Here is an 18,456-nt window from a genome sequence, read left to right on the forward strand (position 1 = left end):
GATTTCTTTCAAGCCCATTGGGCCCAGGGTGATTACTGAACACTACAATCAGGGTCTTTTACTTTCCTTTTTTTTTTTTTTTCCCTGAGTTTGATTGCCCTCACATGAGACTGGGAGGCAGAGAAAGGGCTATGGTAGTACAGATTCCTATGATCTCCCCTTGCCATGTAATCAGAAGAGCTCTGCAATTGAATATTTCACAATAATCACTGCATTTTCAATGGGACGATATAAAAGCAAATATCAAGGCCTCTGGCTGACAAAAGCAGAATACAGAGGGAAAATATGAAAATAGCAACTGACTTCAGCAATAAAGAGAGTATATTTTATACTGCAGTTTTTCTTTTTGTTAAATCATGACTTTCTAGTAAATGACATCCCAGAAGATATTTATCAAAGCAGGAAAGCACTAGAAAGGAGCACCCTGCATTCACTTTAATATTTCTCCTTTTCTTCTGACATTTTCTTGCCTAGAGATCTAATTCCATTAAATATGTACATTTTTGACTGGAAGACTTCTTCATGTATCTTTCAGATGAATCTTAAAAGTACATAAGGTCTGTAGGGCAGGGTTTTTTAAGTGCAAATGAGGCGCACTGTAGAATATTGTCTATGAGGCTTTTCAAATTATTTATATTCCTGCAGTGCTTTACCTTTCTCTTTCTGTGATAATGATAAGGAAGAAGTGAGACTCTGGCGCACCTTCTGTGGAACACTGTCAAACAACATTAGTCATATTTAATATCTGACATGCAGGAACTTACTTTGGTTGATCTCCATTTTTATTGGATTTATTAGGCATTATCAGGTCTGTAACTTTCTCTGATCCCGTAGCACATCGGAGTGTTAAAACCCGTTAGGCCCATGATGGGTCAGTGTTACAGCTCCTTACACTCCTGTGAATGGATATAAATTAACATTCCCTCATTAAGCCTGCTTTGCAGTACACCTGAATCTGCTGTAGGAATAATGACAGCTAAACGCTCTGCTGGCCCCCAGCCATGCCCACTTGTGCTGTTCTCCCCCAGCCTTCTGAAGCTGTGCAAATCTGGGCCATGACAGAGCTAGGAAAATTGTACTCTCCAGGTCACTTGGATGCTGTCAGGAGTGATATGGAGGTGGACTAGGTGCCTGTTTTCCACACACCACCTTTGAGCTAGTGACTTCATGTTGTGTTAGAGGCCACTGTACTGGAAGACAGTGCTGCTTCAGGTTTGGTGTAAAACAAAGGTCCTGGCCATTTGCAGTCATTAAAGATTTCATTGCATTCTCATAACAATTTGAGTTAAGGATGTTAATCCTGGTGTCCCAGCCAAATTGCTACTTAAGTAATTATAATCTGCCTAAATGTCTGCTTGTATTGCTGCTATTGTCACCCTTTTCCCATTAGCTCTGAACAGCCTTCTTTCTGATCCCACATTTCAATAACTTATCCTTACTATTGTGCAGTGGTCTTAGCTGTGCTTTACCAAGAAATATACAAAGGTATGCTGACATAAAGATTTGGATGGTAAGGCTTTTCTTTCTCTGGTCGTGTTGAGAAGAGGTTTAGTGAATTAAACTTCTGTGGTGAAGAGAGGGTCCTCAGCAGGAGTAAGAAGTGACAGAGTGATCTGTTAAGTCTCTCTGTCATGAATCTTAGAGATGAATAAGTCTTTCTAATGCATTTGCTCAGCCAGATGTATAAATACCTTCCACAGTGTTACCTACCCATAATACCTCCAAAAAATTGTGTGGTCAAGGGCTGTATGAAATCTAAGGCCAACTTCAGTCCACAGAACTCTGGGCTACTTATTCCTATCCTAACCTGTAATGGGTTGGGGCAGATCCCCTCCCCACCACAGGCAGAAATAACGACTCAGGCAAACGGATTGCAAAAGTGATGAAAGTTTAAATAGAAAGCAGTGAATGTTACAGAAAACCCAAAGCACAGTGACAAAGAAAGATCCCATCCCCACCTGAGGGTGCATGCAAAACCCCCAGGGCTCCTTCTTCCCCCTCCCTCTGCTGGGCTAGTCTCAGCTGGCCAGGCCTGAGACTGCCCATCCCCCTGTGGCCTTGGGCCCAATCAGGCCCATGGCCGGGAGATCTCTCCCCCAGTTACCAAGTCTCGGAGAGGGAAGGAAAGAGGAAGTGCCAGACTCCGCACTGGATCTTATAGTGGTGCAAAGAATTATGGTAGGGAATACACAATTTCCTGTGTCCATCCCTCTGGGCTGGACTTCTGGACACAGGAAGTGAATGCACCAGGGGGGCACCCAGCTCAAACTACAACATGCCACCCCTGTATTTCATACCATAATCCTTGCACCCAAACACATCATCAGATCAGAAAACTTCTGATGACATGTCCGGCAGAGTCCATCTCCTCATCTGGGCGTCCACTCAAACAGTCTCTCATTCAGGCTCAAGCATCAGTCCATTCCAGTTGTTCTTCCTCATGTGATGGAACCTCCCAGCGACGCAGTCCTTCTCCTGCAGTGTGAATTCCTTGTGGACTCCTTGGGACATCCTGGTCACCTGGAAATACCTCACAACTTCTCAGCCAAGCCTTTACTCTCCTATTCAGCGGCAAATTCTCCACCCCTGGGACAGGCCAGTCGGAACAATCCGGCTCCACGACTGCCTTTTTCAATCCATCCAGGGTGCCGCAGCCAACCGCTTTCACGCGGACCAAAGCTACACGGATGCATGTCAGAGGCACTCCGCACCCCCCGGCTGGGCGCTCACGTACCGAGGCAGGACAGCATCCGGCTGCACAACCTCCACCCCCGGAAGAGGGAGGAGCTGCGCCACAGCCCGCTGAAGAAGCAGGGAGGCGGAGCCAGGTGCTCGGCGCCATTTTCGGAACACGTCCGAAAACGCCAGGGAAAGATTTACAGCTGCCGCCGCCGCCTGAACGCAGCCCGGCTCGGGCGGTGCCGCCGCCGCCACTTGAACGCGGCCCGGCCCGGCCCCCGCCGTCTCTGTCGCCGCGATGCAGAGTCCGAGTCACCTCCAGCAGTCGCTTGCCCGCTCGCCGCGGGTGTCCGCTCCCCGCAGCGGCCGCGGGCCGACCACACTCTGCTTGCCGCTGCCCCTCCTCCGCTCCCTGCCGCTCCGCAGAGAACGAGGAGAAGGCAGGTCTCGCCTTCTTAGGCTACTCGAGCATTCTTAAGCTACCCTGGGCAGAAAGTCACAGAAAGAACCACCCCTCGCTGTTCCCAAACAACAGGAGGGACTTCCATGCCATCAGCTACGCACCAGCTATCCTTCTGCAGCCCACAGGAGTTCACACAGTCGCCCCGGTAACACAAAACCTGAGCCCCAACTTTCCAAACCCAAACCGACGCCCAGAACTAAATTTAAACTCTCCATCTTTTGCAATCCGAGCTGCAGTTGGCCCCACGTTGGTGCGCCAAAAATGTAATGGGTTGGGGCAGATCCCCTCCCCACCACAGGCAGAAATAACGACTCAGGCAAACGGATTGCAAAAGTGATGAAAGTTTAAATAGAAAGCAGTGAATGTTACAGAAAACCCAAAGCACAGTGACAAAGAAAGATCCCATCCCCACCTGAGGGTGCATGCAAAACCCCCAGGGCTCCTTCTTCCCCCTCCCTCTGCTGGGCTAGTCTCAGCTGGCCAGGCCTGAGACTGCCCATCCCCCTGTGGCCTTGGGCCCAATCAGGCCCATGGCCGGGAGATCTCTCCCCCAGTTACCAAGTCTCGGAGAGGGAAGGAAAGAGGAAGTGCCAGACTCCGCACTGGATCTTATAGTGGTGCAAAGAATTATGGTAGGGAATACACAATTTCCTGTGTCCATCCCTCTGGGCTGGACTTCTGGACACAGGAAGTGAATGCACCAGGGGGGCACCCAGCTCAAACTACAACAAATTGTTCAACAGAGCTGCTCTTTCTCCTGATCTGTGTAATCCTATGTTCTTGTATCTCCTCAGCCCTTCCCTCAAGACCTCTTAGTTCTTCTGTCCTGTTGCAGACTTTGGCTTGCGGCCCCTTTCATCAATTACTTCTTTAAACTCTTTCTGTCTTAGACTCCTCCATGTTTGCAAATAATTTCTTTTTGCCTTTGATGCCTCCCACACCTGGCATTGTGGGTCATGCCTGGTCCAGCACTGTGTTACAGATTTGAGGTGTGGTTTGGAGGCCTGTGAAGGTATCTTTTACCCAAAGCAAGTGTTCACACTTACCTTCTTTTAAAGGGTAGAGTCTGTTTCCCCTCATATATTGGCCAGCTTTACTGAGAAGAACAAAATGTCTGTGACAAGTTATCTTGCCTACCCCACTTAACTATCTGTCCTCCTTCAGCTGATGAGCAGCTGTCCCACATGTAAGCTGCAGCCACTAAGCTGAGCAAGGTCCATAGAAAATCTCTTTCTTCTGTCTCTCATGTTATTGTACTGAAGTGCAAGTGCCTGCGGGGATGGTTGCACTAGGTGTGTATATAAACAAGCTGAACAAAACAGAGCAAAAATCAGGACTGTATCTAGTCCCAGAGACTTGAAGTATTTCTGCCAGAAAGCAGAGCCTTTTCTAGAAATACAGTTCACTGTTTGCTTACAAACTGCAGAATATAAATAAGCCTTATTTATGGTTACCACCAAGAAAGCCTAAACCCCAGATAATTGACACCAGTGTATTAAAATGTGGCATACTCCCAATGAAAAACAGTACTGGTATACAAATTCTGTAGCTTTGTGGTTGTGCTTGGAGTTCAGCTCCATGTTAGACTTGGAGCTTACTGGGTGTAATTTTGGTCTCCACCTTCCCCAACAAAGCTCTTCTTATTTTTCCTCCTTTCACAAGTTGTTTTGCTGTTGAACTTCATTCAACATGTAATCCACTGTGATATTACTGCTTTCACCTTAAGTTCCTGAAGTGTTTCTGAACTGAGGAATGCTCTCATCTTCCTTTGCCTTCTGCTTTGCACTCTTTCTCTTTTTTTCTTTTTCCTTTTTACCTTATTCTTTTTTTCCTTTTCCTTCTCCTTCTCCCTTTCCTTTTCCAGTGTGTGGCTAATTGGTCCCACATCTGGAAGACAATACCCACTTCTGCTCAGATTCCTTCTGGTTCTCTGGCTGAAGGAGGATGCTACCATTCATCAGTGAAGTCAGACACTGTGAATAGGATGTCACTTTGTCCCTCACTGTCAGCTCAATTCCATTTAGAAGTCTGTCGTCTTAACATGACTTTTGGGTGATGACTTTTGAGAGGGGTTAATTCAAAGCTTAAGTCATCTAGCTGTGGTTGCTGCAAGTTTTGAAAAATCATATTGCAGATGTTGAATTATATCTGAATCTTTTACTTGCTCAAGGAGATCTTGTGCCTGCTGACTTCTACAAAATGTTGTCTGATAGCATCTCCCATCAGCTCAACATATTCCCAGAAGTACCTGAACTGCAGCAGTTTTAGTTGCACTGCAATGACTGTCAGAACTTCTTTCTTAAAAAATTATGTTTTAAAAGAACCTTTCAGTTTAGCACTGAGACTGCCAGAACTTCTTCTCCATGTTTCCTTCCTGGCTGGCTGCAGCTCCATCCCCAGATGTTTTGATAACATCTCTGCTGATAAGTACTAACAATACATCAACAAATAAAAGTGCAAAGTAAATAATCACTGTCAGCAGAAATGTATAGTCAAGACAGCAGGTTTTGAAATATGCAGAGGTGAGAGTCTGTGATCCCTTAAAGAGCCAAGACCCACGTACACACTGCCATATGGCTGCAGGCACCTATGGGATCCAGTAAGAAGACTGTCAGCAGTTTTTCATTTGCAGTCACAGAGCAGAATGCAAGGTGCATGCATCTCTTCATGTCTTCCACGTAAAACATCTGAAGACAATGGATGAGGCATTAGCAAGATAAATACATGGCCAAACCCCAAAGAGAGAAGACAGATTGGTGCTAGGAGAAAAAGTAAATTAGATTTTATGCTTAACAGCCTACCACAGGAAACCAGTTGAAAAGAGGGAGTGATGCTTAGTATGAGAAGCAGTTCCTTCTGTTCTCACAAGGTTTTCCTTGCCTGCATCTCATCAAGCCTAAAAGAGCTTCTCTAAGGCTTCTTGTCCCCACTAAATAATTGTTTTATCCTTGTTTTCTTTTGTTCCTACTTCCACCATTGCTAGCAGCCTGAGGGAAGAGGGGTGGGGAAATAACATTGCTTCTGCAAAAAATCATTGTTGGAAGAATAGCCAGAACATAAATGATACTGTTTTGGCTTCAAAAGGGTAAGCAGGTGTCTTAGGAGTCCCAGAAGAGCGATGTGCAAGCTTGTACAAACAACCTCCGAATCACGCCTGTTTGTTATTCACACAAACAGAGCAGAAACCCTCTGAATTCCTCAGTTCCCAGAATTCAGATGGTGCACAATGGCCCATAATGAACAGCACCTGTGCTTACCTCAATTACCACATGGAGCCCAACAACAGCAAGAAGGGCTTGCAAGAATATTTTTTCAGTAATAGATTTAGTTATGACTTTCATAATTGGATTCAAAAGCTCAAAATTTCATTTTGCAACTTGTTCATGAAATTTGTATGAAAAGTCTGGCATTTATTCAAAAGAAATACTCTATGAACAAGAAACTGCAAAACAGCCAACTGCTGGTAACTAAGCAGCCAAATTATAGTCCAAGCACTTGGCAAATACACCATCTTTTTTATTATTTCAGTAATTGAATTTCTGTTAAAGCGTGGAGCATAATTTAACATCAGGAATTTATTTATAATACAATAGTGTTTCAGTAATAAATGCATTATTATTGTCACTTTTAATGGAGTCTTATGTATTCCCTCAGAGACTATGTGGCAGACTCTGAGACAACCACTGCATCAGTGTTGTTTGTAGACAATTGAATTAATTGGAGACAGGGTCATTAACTCGACCTGAATACCTCTGATTGCTTCTGTAAATAAGGTTAGAGAGCAAATGGCTAATCTTTGTTGTCATTATAGATTCCTTTTACATTTTCACACTGCCTCGTGTATTAAGATCATTTTGCTAAGCAGCTTTTCAGGCTGTCGTCGTGTTTACAGTATTGTCTTGCGTGGCATACAACCGTAATTGTATCAGACTTGCATTTCATTTCCCATATCTGTATAAAACATGATACTAGAGAGAGACCTATTCCGAATTGCAGCACATAAAAACCATTGGACCAACAAATTAATAAACCAAAATGAATAAGCTGTAGCATTAAAAAATAATCAAATCACAAACCAAAAGTTGATTTGGTTTGCTTTTGTTTGAAAATTCCGACCTGCGAGGCTTGCCAGGGATAATACAGTGAGTCCATTACTCAGCTGGGAACATGACCCACAAGGCCAGCTCTGTGTATACCAGCCTGGGAGTTAAATGTTATCCGGACTTTTGGCATGGGTTTTCTTGGAAAACGAGCAGCAGGCTGTCATTTAAGCACAGATAGAACACAGATATTTTTCGAGGAGAGATCCAAAAAAAGGTTGTGAGCACTCTGTTCCCTTTCTTAATAAACTTAATAAAGAATGTAGCCTGAGAGGCCTAAGAAGGCATGTGTCAGGAACAAGAGACACCCTAAACTTGAGAATGAGGTCAGGTTCACATTGAGCTCAGGGATACCAGCTTGTCATCACTCCCATATTCCACCATATACATTGCTTTCTCAGAAAATGGTCTTGTAAGTGGAAGAAAACAGCTGGCAGTGTCTTATAATATGCCTGGTATTTGCATGTATTTCTTTAGTTCTAAATTTATATTCAAGATGGGCTTGAACCCAAACCCCAGATATGCAGTGTGAGTTATCCAAACTCTGGAGCCAAGTGTGGGATCCTGAGTCCATCTGTAACCTAGATGATAAGTGATGTTTTATGAATTCAGATTCAAAAATAACAGCCTCTCCACTTCAAAACTAGCAAGTACAGCTTTCAGCTTCAAAACCCTGCCCATGTCAAACTCCCATTGACAGTCTGTTGGTGCAGAAATCCAGCCTGACTTGAGCGTGGTGGGAGGAACATGCTGCCACACTGTTTTCTCTCTGCAGCAACTGCACAGTTCACTTATAAGAACATTTAGGGATGTTTCATTTAAAAAGCAAAGGGGGAAACAAAGCATTAAATAGATGCTAAATTGTTCCAGGGTTTTGGAAGCATCTGAACTTACAGACTGGCTTTGCAGGTTTTACTGTAGGGAAAAAAAAAATGTGTGAGAGAGAGAGAAGCCCAGCAGTGTTACTACTGAGCAGCTTAGTCCTGATCTGAAATTCAGGGTGAGACTTTCAGGTCTGGGCCACAATGTCCTTGTCCCTCCCTGCACATTTGCAGGACGGCAAGCACTAGCGATGTTCGCTTTGGAGCACTGCTACAGAAGCAGTCAGTCCTGCTCAACCTCTGACCATTTGTGCTCCCCTGCTACTGTAGGAGCTAGCTTTTGAGCTTCTGCGCTTCTGCAGGCAAAATTAGAGAGGGTGGGGGGTTTTGAATTCAAATGTGGAAAACAAGTCAATAGTTCTTTACTTCTCTGCTAGTAAAGTGATGTCTCGCTACTGAGTTTTGTCATTTATAAGCAAGAAAGCTTCAGATCCTGTCTTAACAGGCAACCACCATGCCACACTAGAGCATTAGGAGATGCTGAGCAGATGTGTGAAGAATGCACCCTACTAAAAGAATGATTACCAGCTTGATAACAATGAAAATTCAAAGGAGATCAAAATTTGCCTATTTACCTCTGTATCCATGAGTGGTTTGGGTCTTCCTGACCTTTGCTTGTTGGCAGACCTTCAACAAATCATTGCTGATACAATAGCCCTTATCAGTCTGAAGGAAAATGGGTGGTGGTAATGTTGAAAAAACACAATTTTTGTAACTTAGGAGTATAACTGTCCAGAGTAAAAGCTTATTTGCTAGAAAACATTAAAGAATAAACAATTTAATTAGTTCTAAAGATCTAAAGTATTTTGTCCATACTGAAAAAAAATTCTTTTTTCAGCACCCCCACAATTTATACTCAGGATTGTGGTCACTCAGCTTCTCTTTTCCTGAACCCCTATTGAGGGCATGGTGACTCTATTTGCTCACCAGATCCCAGAAGCAGGCTTGGAAGCTAATAGGATCTTCCCTTTGTTTTGCTGCTGACGAAGAATTCTGAAAGGAAAGATATTCAGCCCGATAAGGTTAAAGAATTAAACATTCTCTGTTTCCTTTTGCTGTCATTCAAAATAACAAGCATAGAAAATTCTGTTTAATAGCTGAGCCTTTTGACTTAAAGGGTTTTCATGTTGAAGATTTAAGATGTCAGGTTTAAACATGACACTGATAGTATTAGGCAAAGAATGAGAGCAGATACTTGTAGTAACTGTCATTTTTTCTGACTGTTTATTAATGGCCTTTTGTGATTTATAGTGAATGTTGTGAAGGATCTTCAGGTCCATTTATCACTCAAAGAAGCACCTTTTTTTTCCTTAATACCTATGTATGTCATAATTAAGGGTGGATGCTGCTTAAGATTCAACTCTGTTCTTAATGTAAGATCCTTCAAGGTGATATTTAATCCTAAATAGGTTTAATACGTTTCTTTTTTAAACTACAAAGCAGTGTATTATGTAACTGGCAAAAATCAATAGCATTAAAAGGAGCTCACATTAGACAAAAATACAGAGAAGGTTTATCTTTTCACTCCAAATGGAGTTTTTCACCACATTTTAAAATAAATTATAAGGAAGACACCTCTGTTTCAGCATTCAGCTTTATTAATATTTCACTAGACAGATTCCTCCTTGTTCAAGAAACAAGTCATGTGTGCTGGAGTACATCTTTATACCCATGAATGGCTCTGGTGGTGTGCCATAAATTCATCATGTGCCTTTAGGAATACTTCTTTAAAAACTATTTCAGAGTAATTGCCCATTATTAATAATGATGATTCCTTTTTACTGTTATGACAGGAGCAGTGAAACTAAGTGTCTGCTTGTGGTTTTCATTAGTGTCTGTGTACATCTGTAGCCCCTCTTATCCTACAGCTTAAATCTGATGAACATAAATATGCTTGTAGTCTCACAATACTATCAATATTAAAAGCAGGGAAGAAGGGCCAGGAATTGAATTACTTTGCCCATTATTAAATCTCAGAAAGACACAGGAATCAAACTAGTTTTCTAAAGTGACATACTGGTGCTATCACCACAGGGTTGCATTTGTTTGCAAGGGTGCAATAACCATCTCCATGGAGGTGGTTTATTTGTGCCTTAACCATTTGAGCACATGCCTATAACCCATACCATGCCTCTAGCACCAATCTCGCTCATTCACGCTTTGTGCATGGAGGTTGCTGTGAGCAGCTGAAGTCTTTATCTGTGCCCTTTTCTGCATTGCTTGTTTTACTTGTCATGCTCCTGACAATAGCCACAGCTGGAGCAATCTTGGGCCTTTTCTAAATAGGGGTGTCTTTAAGAGACTGCAGCAGGCTGTTTTTCCTTCTCTGACTTGTAAAGACTGATGTTCCCAGTTCCATCCTCTTTACTTTGATCTGGAAGCGGTTATACTGCAGATCTGCTCCCAGGGGATTCCCCTGGAGAGTAAATCCTCAGGTGGTTTCTTGAGCTGACGTTGTGCCACTTGTATGTAGTGCCCAGGTGACTCCATGTGTGCTGTAAAGCTCTGAAAAATCAGGATATGCCTTTTGGCATCTTTTCAAGCTCAGAGATGCTGTCTTACACTGTTAAAGAAAAAAAAATACTACCTTCTCATGTTTTCTGACTGCTTGGTTGGTCTGGGTAGTAAAATTAGCTTTCCTCAGATAGCAGATGAGACTTGAAATGTTGAGAATTTAGAGATGTCATGTGGATCCATCTGCAACCCCGTTTCTGTTTTCAGAACTGAAGTAGAACTGAGTTAGAACAAGCAAGGGACTTCATTTGCAATGTTATATGTCTATATTCCTGCCATAGATGAATGAGAAAATGGCCAACCCCTTGCTTTTAGAGATTCTCTTTGGACATTTTTTATCACGACCACGTTTGGACTTTCTGCTGCAGAAATGTGTAAAATGAAAGTCCAAGTAAGTGACTCATTAAAAAACATTTTATGGTAGCTTTAAATTATAAACAGTAGAGGGGTACTTCTAAACTTTCACAGGAAATTCACAAAATGTACTGAAAGATGCAATATTCCACACTTCCTCTGTGGAATAGAAGTGAGTTTCTATGTATCAATACTCATATCTAACTTGATTCAGTGAGGCAATATTGATATAATAAAATGGTTCCATTTATATCCAATGAGGCCCTTTGGAGTCTCACAGTAAGAGATGGTATTCTTGTTCTTCCTGATGCCAGACAAACAGCAGCACATCAGGGCACAGTACAAATAATGCTCCCTGACACTTAAATCCATTCACTAAAATATTATACATCAAAAAGTCCAGATACATTGCATTCCCTGAATAATATGCTCACAAAATTGTTTCCTAACTCTGAGGTGAGCAGGGTGATGCATGCACAAATCATGGATACAATATTGCTTTTAATATGCAAAATCCCCTTTCTTCCATGTCAAGTGTGTATAAGAGTGCTGTGAAATTGTGAGGAGAGCGATTACCATACCAATAGTTCAGAAAGTTTTTTATGTGCACTGTTAGGGATGTGCCATTAAAATCCTACTCTTCCATTTGTTTTTTAGAATTTCACAGGCAGTTTGATATGTTATACCTGTTTTTTACTGCAGGTTTGATAAAAAGTCAGAATTTACTGTAGCCAAGGAATGAAACCTGGAAAAGGGTCAGAATAGGACAGTAGAAACAGTACCATGGTTAAGGTCACATTGCAGATGTATATACACAGTTCCACCTAGGATTTGTGGCTAATGTAATTCTTTATTGGAAGGCTTTGACCTTGTTACAGATTCTTGGCAGCTTTTCCCCACTCTATTCATTACTAATGCAAGCTGTCAATCACTTTCGTTCTGCTTTGACATGGATTGTGGCTCATAGGAGTTAGCTCTGTCATTCTTTTTATTTCTTTCATCTTTACTATCCTTTTTTATGGTCTTTAAAGCTGGAAATATAAAAGGTTTATATGTAAGTGGAAAAAGTCTGTTTCAGTAACTCTTATCAGCCCCGTTATAAACAGTCTTTGATTAAAACTGTTACTTTTGAACACAGTAAAATGAGAATGTGGCTTTTTACATAGAACATCTTGTAAATTACACTCCCCCTCAAAATAAATCAGAAGTGCTCTTTGCATTACAGTGTTCAGGATTGATACAGGCAGATCAGCTGCCACATCCTGAATAACATATTAGAGAGGTTTTCCCTTTCCACATGTTTTGACATGAAAGCACCATCACGAGTGATGTCTTACTATGCTTGCTAATGTTAGCCAAAGTAACAGTTACCATACCTTATTTCATTTCATTGACCTGGGTGCTGATTAATATTTCAAAAGGACTTGGTACACATTTTCAGTTCCTGTGTCAACCCAATCTTTGAAAGTTTAGATTTAAATCCTACCAGCCTGATGATAAATAATTTAATACCAACCAATAGGAAGGCAGTGAGCAAATCATTCAGAGCAATTCTTTTCTTTAAAAAGCAATCTAATGGCAGTCATATATAAGTTTGAAGATATAGATATGAACAATTCATTACTAAAAAATGGCAGCTCCCTTTCAAATTAGAAGAGAATATTACTTCCTGATAATGATGTGAGAATAGAAGAGAAATAAAACTTGGTTATTGAACAGTTATGGTATTAAATTCTGACACTAAATATTAATCTGCTAGGTGCTGCTCTATTATTATCTGCTAGAATAATGAAGCAGTCTCCTTTGAACATTACACAGAATTCAGTGAGCCTAGTTCACTCCTAGTAATTCTACTCAGGTTCATAGTTGTTCTGGAGAAAGATGCTGGAGGAGAAACTGATCTAGCTTTTGAGAAGGTGAAGCCAATTTGTTCTTCTAGCTCTTCTCTCAGTATGGAGTGGAATGAGTAGAACAACGTTATCCCTGCAGGAGTGAGCGTTAGCTTCTACTCAGTAGGTGCTGGAGTGCAGGCATATTGCACAAAAGTCTTACTCAGAGCTGGATGTCCACTTTTCAGTGCCCTGTGCAATCAGAGTCTTTGTTCTGAGGAATTTGCTTTCTAAATAGACAGGCCAGATCAAGGATAGGCAACATCATCTCTCTTTTACTCAGCAGGAACAGCACAGGCGTATTTTCTTCTCAGACACAAAACAAAATTCATCCAAGTCCTAATCCAGTGCCTCAACATAAAGATCAACCACTCTGTCAAGTCCATAGTGAGTTTTGCAGCATAGACCTTCCCCTTTCCAGATTTCATTGGTTGAACTTTCCCTAAAAATAGCTTGTGCAGTAAAGGAACCTTTGTAGAGTGCTGCTTCTCGTGAAAATACATTGCCAGCATTGACATACTGTTGACTCACTGGTCAGTTCCCATCTACAATTTCCCACTGCCCAGCAGCACTCTGCTTTCTCAACGTTTACATTTTGATTTCTGGGTAGAGCAATGGAACAAGTGGCCAATTCATCCTTACCCTAAAAAGGAAGGGTTGGAATGAATAAACCTATTGTTGGAGGGCAGCGTCTATTTGCCAAATTCTCTTCACAGCAATTAACATGATTACATCAATTGGTGAAAAGTTCAGGAAGATAGCTGAGGACTTGTTAGGAATTTTTGTTCCTTGATGAGTTTTGCTGCATTGATTGAATTACACAACTTTTTTTCCCCTTTCTTTTTCATGTGTATTTGCAGGGTACAAAGTTTGTTATTTTTCATATCAGATCTTAATGAGTTTTAGTATTTCACATTGTCTTTGTTGTAACTACCAAGTTTAGTCCTGAAATTATTTATTACAACAGCAGAGTAAATGATGTGTTGAAAATAGTACAATAGTCTAGATGACAACAATAACAAAACCAGCTTAAGCTGCATGTTGGTCCTTCAGTTCTCCAGGCAGCATAATAATCCAGGCACATAATAATGCTATGTCTGCTTTGATTTGCTTTGGGAAGGTAACCCAAGAGGTAAAATACATACAAGCTGCAGGGTGACATTGAAATTTAAGCAGATTACTCATACCAGTGCAAGAAAGACGGTTGGTGTGTGATGAACTTGATGGAGTTCCTCACCTGGGGCCATCCACAGGCAGACACCTCCAAGTCTTAGCTGCTCTGTTAAACTTGAGCTCAAGAAGTACTGAAAACCACTCTCAGGTACTGGTAATAGCGGTGTTTGTCCCCTCCTTCAAGACATTTCTCATGTCATACTTTTTGCCTGTGCTGTGCACAGTCATGCTGCCAAGCAGCATGTGCAGGGGACGTGTCGTGTGCTGCAAAAGCAAAGAAGGGAGATAGGTGAAAGTGCTGCAGAAGAGCTTCCTTCCAAATTGCTTTCAGATATACAGGTCTTTTCTGTCTGCTTCATTGTTTGACAGCAGGGAGGAGAGTAGCTTAGCAGCCTGCAGGCAGCTACAGATATCATCATGGTTCTCTTCCCACCTACAGTATGGGTGTCACTCCAGTGTCTCTCATCTCCTTGGCACAGGAGAAGCTACTTTGGAGAGAGGTAAACAAATCCTGATCCATTTGGCCTGAGTAATGGGGGTCCTTGCTGCTGAGTCACATGTGCACTTTCCCTCCCAGGTAGCACGCCCATGGACTTTGGGTAAGGGCAGAGCAGGATTCAGCTCAAGTGCTGAGCACAGGGCTTGGAAAATGGGGAGAACAAAATTAAAAGGAAAACAAACCTGATGTTTCCATTATCTGTAGAGAGGCCTTGCACTTAGAGAATGTGACAGGCCAGCACTGAGTATGAGGATGATTGTAATACCTCTAATGTTTGCTCTGTGTGTTTAGATTGTGAGCTCTTTGGCCCAAGGACTGTGTCTCATCATGTATTTACACAGATCCCAGCACAGCGGGTCACTGGTCTCAGTAGGAGCCTCCAATCTCAAGTGATAATAATGAACTGGCTTTCTTCTAAGTGTTATTTACCCAAACAATACTGTGTTTCATCGTGTAGCATTGTTTTTATTAATTTTTTTTCCAGTTCAAATGAAATAGAAACACTGTCCACCCCAACACTGAGAAACACCACGAGTGCTCATCTCCTGCTGGGAAATGAAAATTCAATGTTTCAAATTCAAGAGTGCTTCCTGCCCCCTTTAGGCACTTTGAGGGCTTGTGTCTGATGATAAAATATTTTAAATCCATTTTAAACCTTGTCCAGGCTGGCATTCCTTTTCTGGATCTTAGCAACACAACAAAGCTTGCTTTGAGGCCAGTTCGTGTAGTTGATACTTTGTGAAGAAGCCAAATTTATGTGTATAACAGCCGCTTGAATGCACATTTTCAGAATCAATCCCAGCAACTTTTAAAAGATGTGATTTAGCTTTAAAGATGACCAAATCTTTGGGAAGAGTGCAAATGAATCTGTTCTTTTGAACTAAAAGATACATTTTATGTAAGAAAAAAAAAAAAAAACAAAAACCAAAACAAGCAGAAGACAACCCAGAATCTCTCCACTAAATTAACTTTATTGGAAGCAAATGTGTTTGTGTGTCGTTTTTTTTTTTCCATGCACTTGTATGTAGATTTTCTTCTGTTCTAGTGAACAGCATTATTAAAAGTTGATTGTGCATGTAGCTATGTGCAAGGTCTCTCTATCTGTAGGATGGTGAAATGATAGAAAAGATATTTTGGGTCTTATCTGATTGTTTTGCAAAGCGTACAAATGCTTCTACTTTAAAAATGTAGATCAGCAGTGATGCTTTCAGCATGAAACCGCCCAGTGTAGCCAAGACATAATTTTATTATCCCAGATGAAAGACAAATATGACCTCATTGTGTTTTGTATGAAAAACATTATTTTGAGTCTGTCTGGTTCCTGCAAGCTTGCTGAGCTGTGTTATTCAGTAATGTTTGGCATGCGATAACTTTTTTTAAGGCTGATGTGCAGAAAGAAAGAAAATACAGCCAGGTTAGAGCTGCCATCTATTTCCATGGTTTTATTCTTGCCCTTTGGGTTCTTTGTCACACAGTTGCACTCTGCTACAGTACAACTCCAGTTGTTTTGTGTAAGTGCATCCCACTACCGTGTCAGTTCTCTTCCAGAGTGCAAAAAGACGCAGATTGTGTTTAAAGACTAGAGAGGTCTGGCCTTAGCTGCTGGGACACTGCCTTTTCCTTCTTTGATCTATTGTGAGAGATGATATTCTTTAAATCAGTTAATGAGAGCGAACTTGGCAGCACTGACAACACAGCATTTTCTTAGGCAGATCTGCACAAATGTGTGAGCAGTCCTACACACATCCTTCTGTATCTTTTAAACCCTGCCTGCCCCAGGTGAGGAACCTTGTCACTGTGAGTCTGGTGCAGGTTTGTACATGCCCTGCTACAAAGGTGCATCAATTCTCAGCAGGAAGTGGCCCACAGGGGACATGGCTAATGGCTCACCAGCTTGGTGCAGCCATGGTCATTGCTCTTCTCTGTAGAACCAGCATGTGCCAGGCAGCTGTATGCCCAGCCCTGAGCCCTCAAGGAGGCTGCTGAGCATTAAACATCTCTTCATCTTCACAAGCAGGATTGTGGGAGCTGGAATTTTCAGGAAGGATGAAATATTAAAGTGCCATGTTCACTTCCATTTTGGGATGAAAACAGAAAATAGAAGTGAAACAGATAAGGCTCTCAGATTTAGGGATAAAGTGATTTCTAAATTACAACTTTGTTGTTCTGATAAGTCCATAAATAACTTTTTCCCCACAAAATTAAGGTTTTATTTTAGAATGGAATTGGCATGTTTAGCCCCACAGTTTGGAAGCCTTTACTTTTTTCCATGTTGTTTTTTATTTTTCACTTGGTTTGTGGTTGTTTGGTTGGGTTTGTTTTGTTGTTTTGTTTTTCTTCTTGGAAATAATTATAATGAAGTAGGAAAAGTCTGGTTTTATCTACTTTAAATGTTTTCCAAATAGAAAATTTAAGACCAAAATTACAAGATTTAGTTGAAAAGCAAACTCCCCTTCTCCCCTTCAAATACATTCACTTTTCCTCCACTTTTCTGTTTCCTTGTTTACTGTAAAAAAAGAAGTGAAAATTCTATTTCCCTACACTTTTCTTGAGCTTCACTGAAGGGGTTGTATAATGAAAGAAGAACAAGTGTACAAGTGGTTTCCAAAAATAATTACATTAAAGACAAAGTGCAAGCTCTGGCTTTGTTGTTATTCGGTAATGTTTAATTTTCACATGATACTTTTATAAATGCCCATAGTTTTAAAATCCTCTCTACTTTTAATTTACCTGTTACTTCCTGCTGAAATTTTTAAAGTAGCTCTATTTGAGTCAGTTGAGTGAAGAGCCTCTATAAGAGGAACAAAGGAAAAAAAAGTATACCACTTAATGAGCAGCAAAGTTAGTGATCTGTAGCAATTACCCAAGTGAGTAATTTTGTTTCATTAATGCACCTTAAAGCACCAAGCTGTTTTGTCAATGGGCACTGCAGGACCATTGCAATGCTCAAAGAGACAGTTATGTTACCAACTGCAGTGTAAGGGATAGGTTTACCAACAAGGAGGGAGAGAGGAAGTAGCTTAGTGTAAGAAGAAAATTAAAGACCATCTATTATTGTCACAAAAGCCAATGGCAGTACTTGTAAAGATTCTAGCAGAGCAGGGTCACACAACAGGTTTTTTTCTGGCTTTTCCAACTTTCAGTTTCTTGGTTACTGTGCATTTTTAAGAGGGCATCTTGATGCATGTAGCTTCTGGGATTGAAAGGGGAGGAAGGACATATATCTGGCTTACTTGAATCCTTCTTGAGGGAAAGTAGAAAAGTAGATAGCAGAAAGCAAGGCAGAGCTGTATTGTAACTTCTAGGCATCTCCGGATCACTCAATAAGGGACACACAACATATGATATATTAGGGTGAAGTATTGAATATCCATAAAGGAGTACTAGCAAATGGTGTCAATTTTCAAACACTTTGCTTTGTCAGCCTCACAAATTTAAAATCAATCATCAAAAGGTCTCTGTATAGATCAGCTTAAGAGACATAAAACTTTATGGTTATCTCTGTGACACAAAAAAAGAAAAAGAAAAAGTTTAAATTAAAGATGAGTTTATAAAGACGCAGAATGGCAGAATTCTGTAATGGGGTCATCCAGCCTCTCAGTTTAGAAATAAATGCTGTGGGAAAACAATGGCACCCAGTGCACTGCTGGTAAACACACCTTGGAGGACAGTTGAACATGTAGAAAAACAGATTTCAGAGAGAGGTTTAGTTTCAGCATTACTGCCATTTTCTCACTGCATTATCATAAACCTGAGAGAAAAAACAGGTATAAATAAAAAATTCCTGGGCAGGCCCTGGAGACTCATCAAAAATGTGTAGGTTTTGTATTCTGCAGTGTAGAAGTATTCATTAAAATTAATTTTTTAAAATGCCCTGCCCAATATTAGTTGCCTGATGTCCTTC

General features: G+C 41.2%; 1 protein-coding gene across 1 annotated transcript in view; it reads left to right on the forward strand.

Moving 5' to 3' along the window:
* The window catches only part of AFF2 (ALF transcription elongation factor 2), a 336,221-nt gene that overhangs the window by 282,465 nt on the left and 35,300 nt on the right, over positions 1-18,456 (forward strand). The gene's annotated exons all lie outside the window — the stretch shown is intronic.

This window comes from Dryobates pubescens, chromosome 18 (genome assembly GCF_014839835.1).
Source record: "Dryobates pubescens isolate bDryPub1 chromosome 18, bDryPub1.pri, whole genome shotgun sequence".
In the NCBI taxonomy this organism is placed as follows: Eukaryota; Metazoa; Chordata; class Aves; order Piciformes; family Picidae; genus Dryobates; species Dryobates pubescens.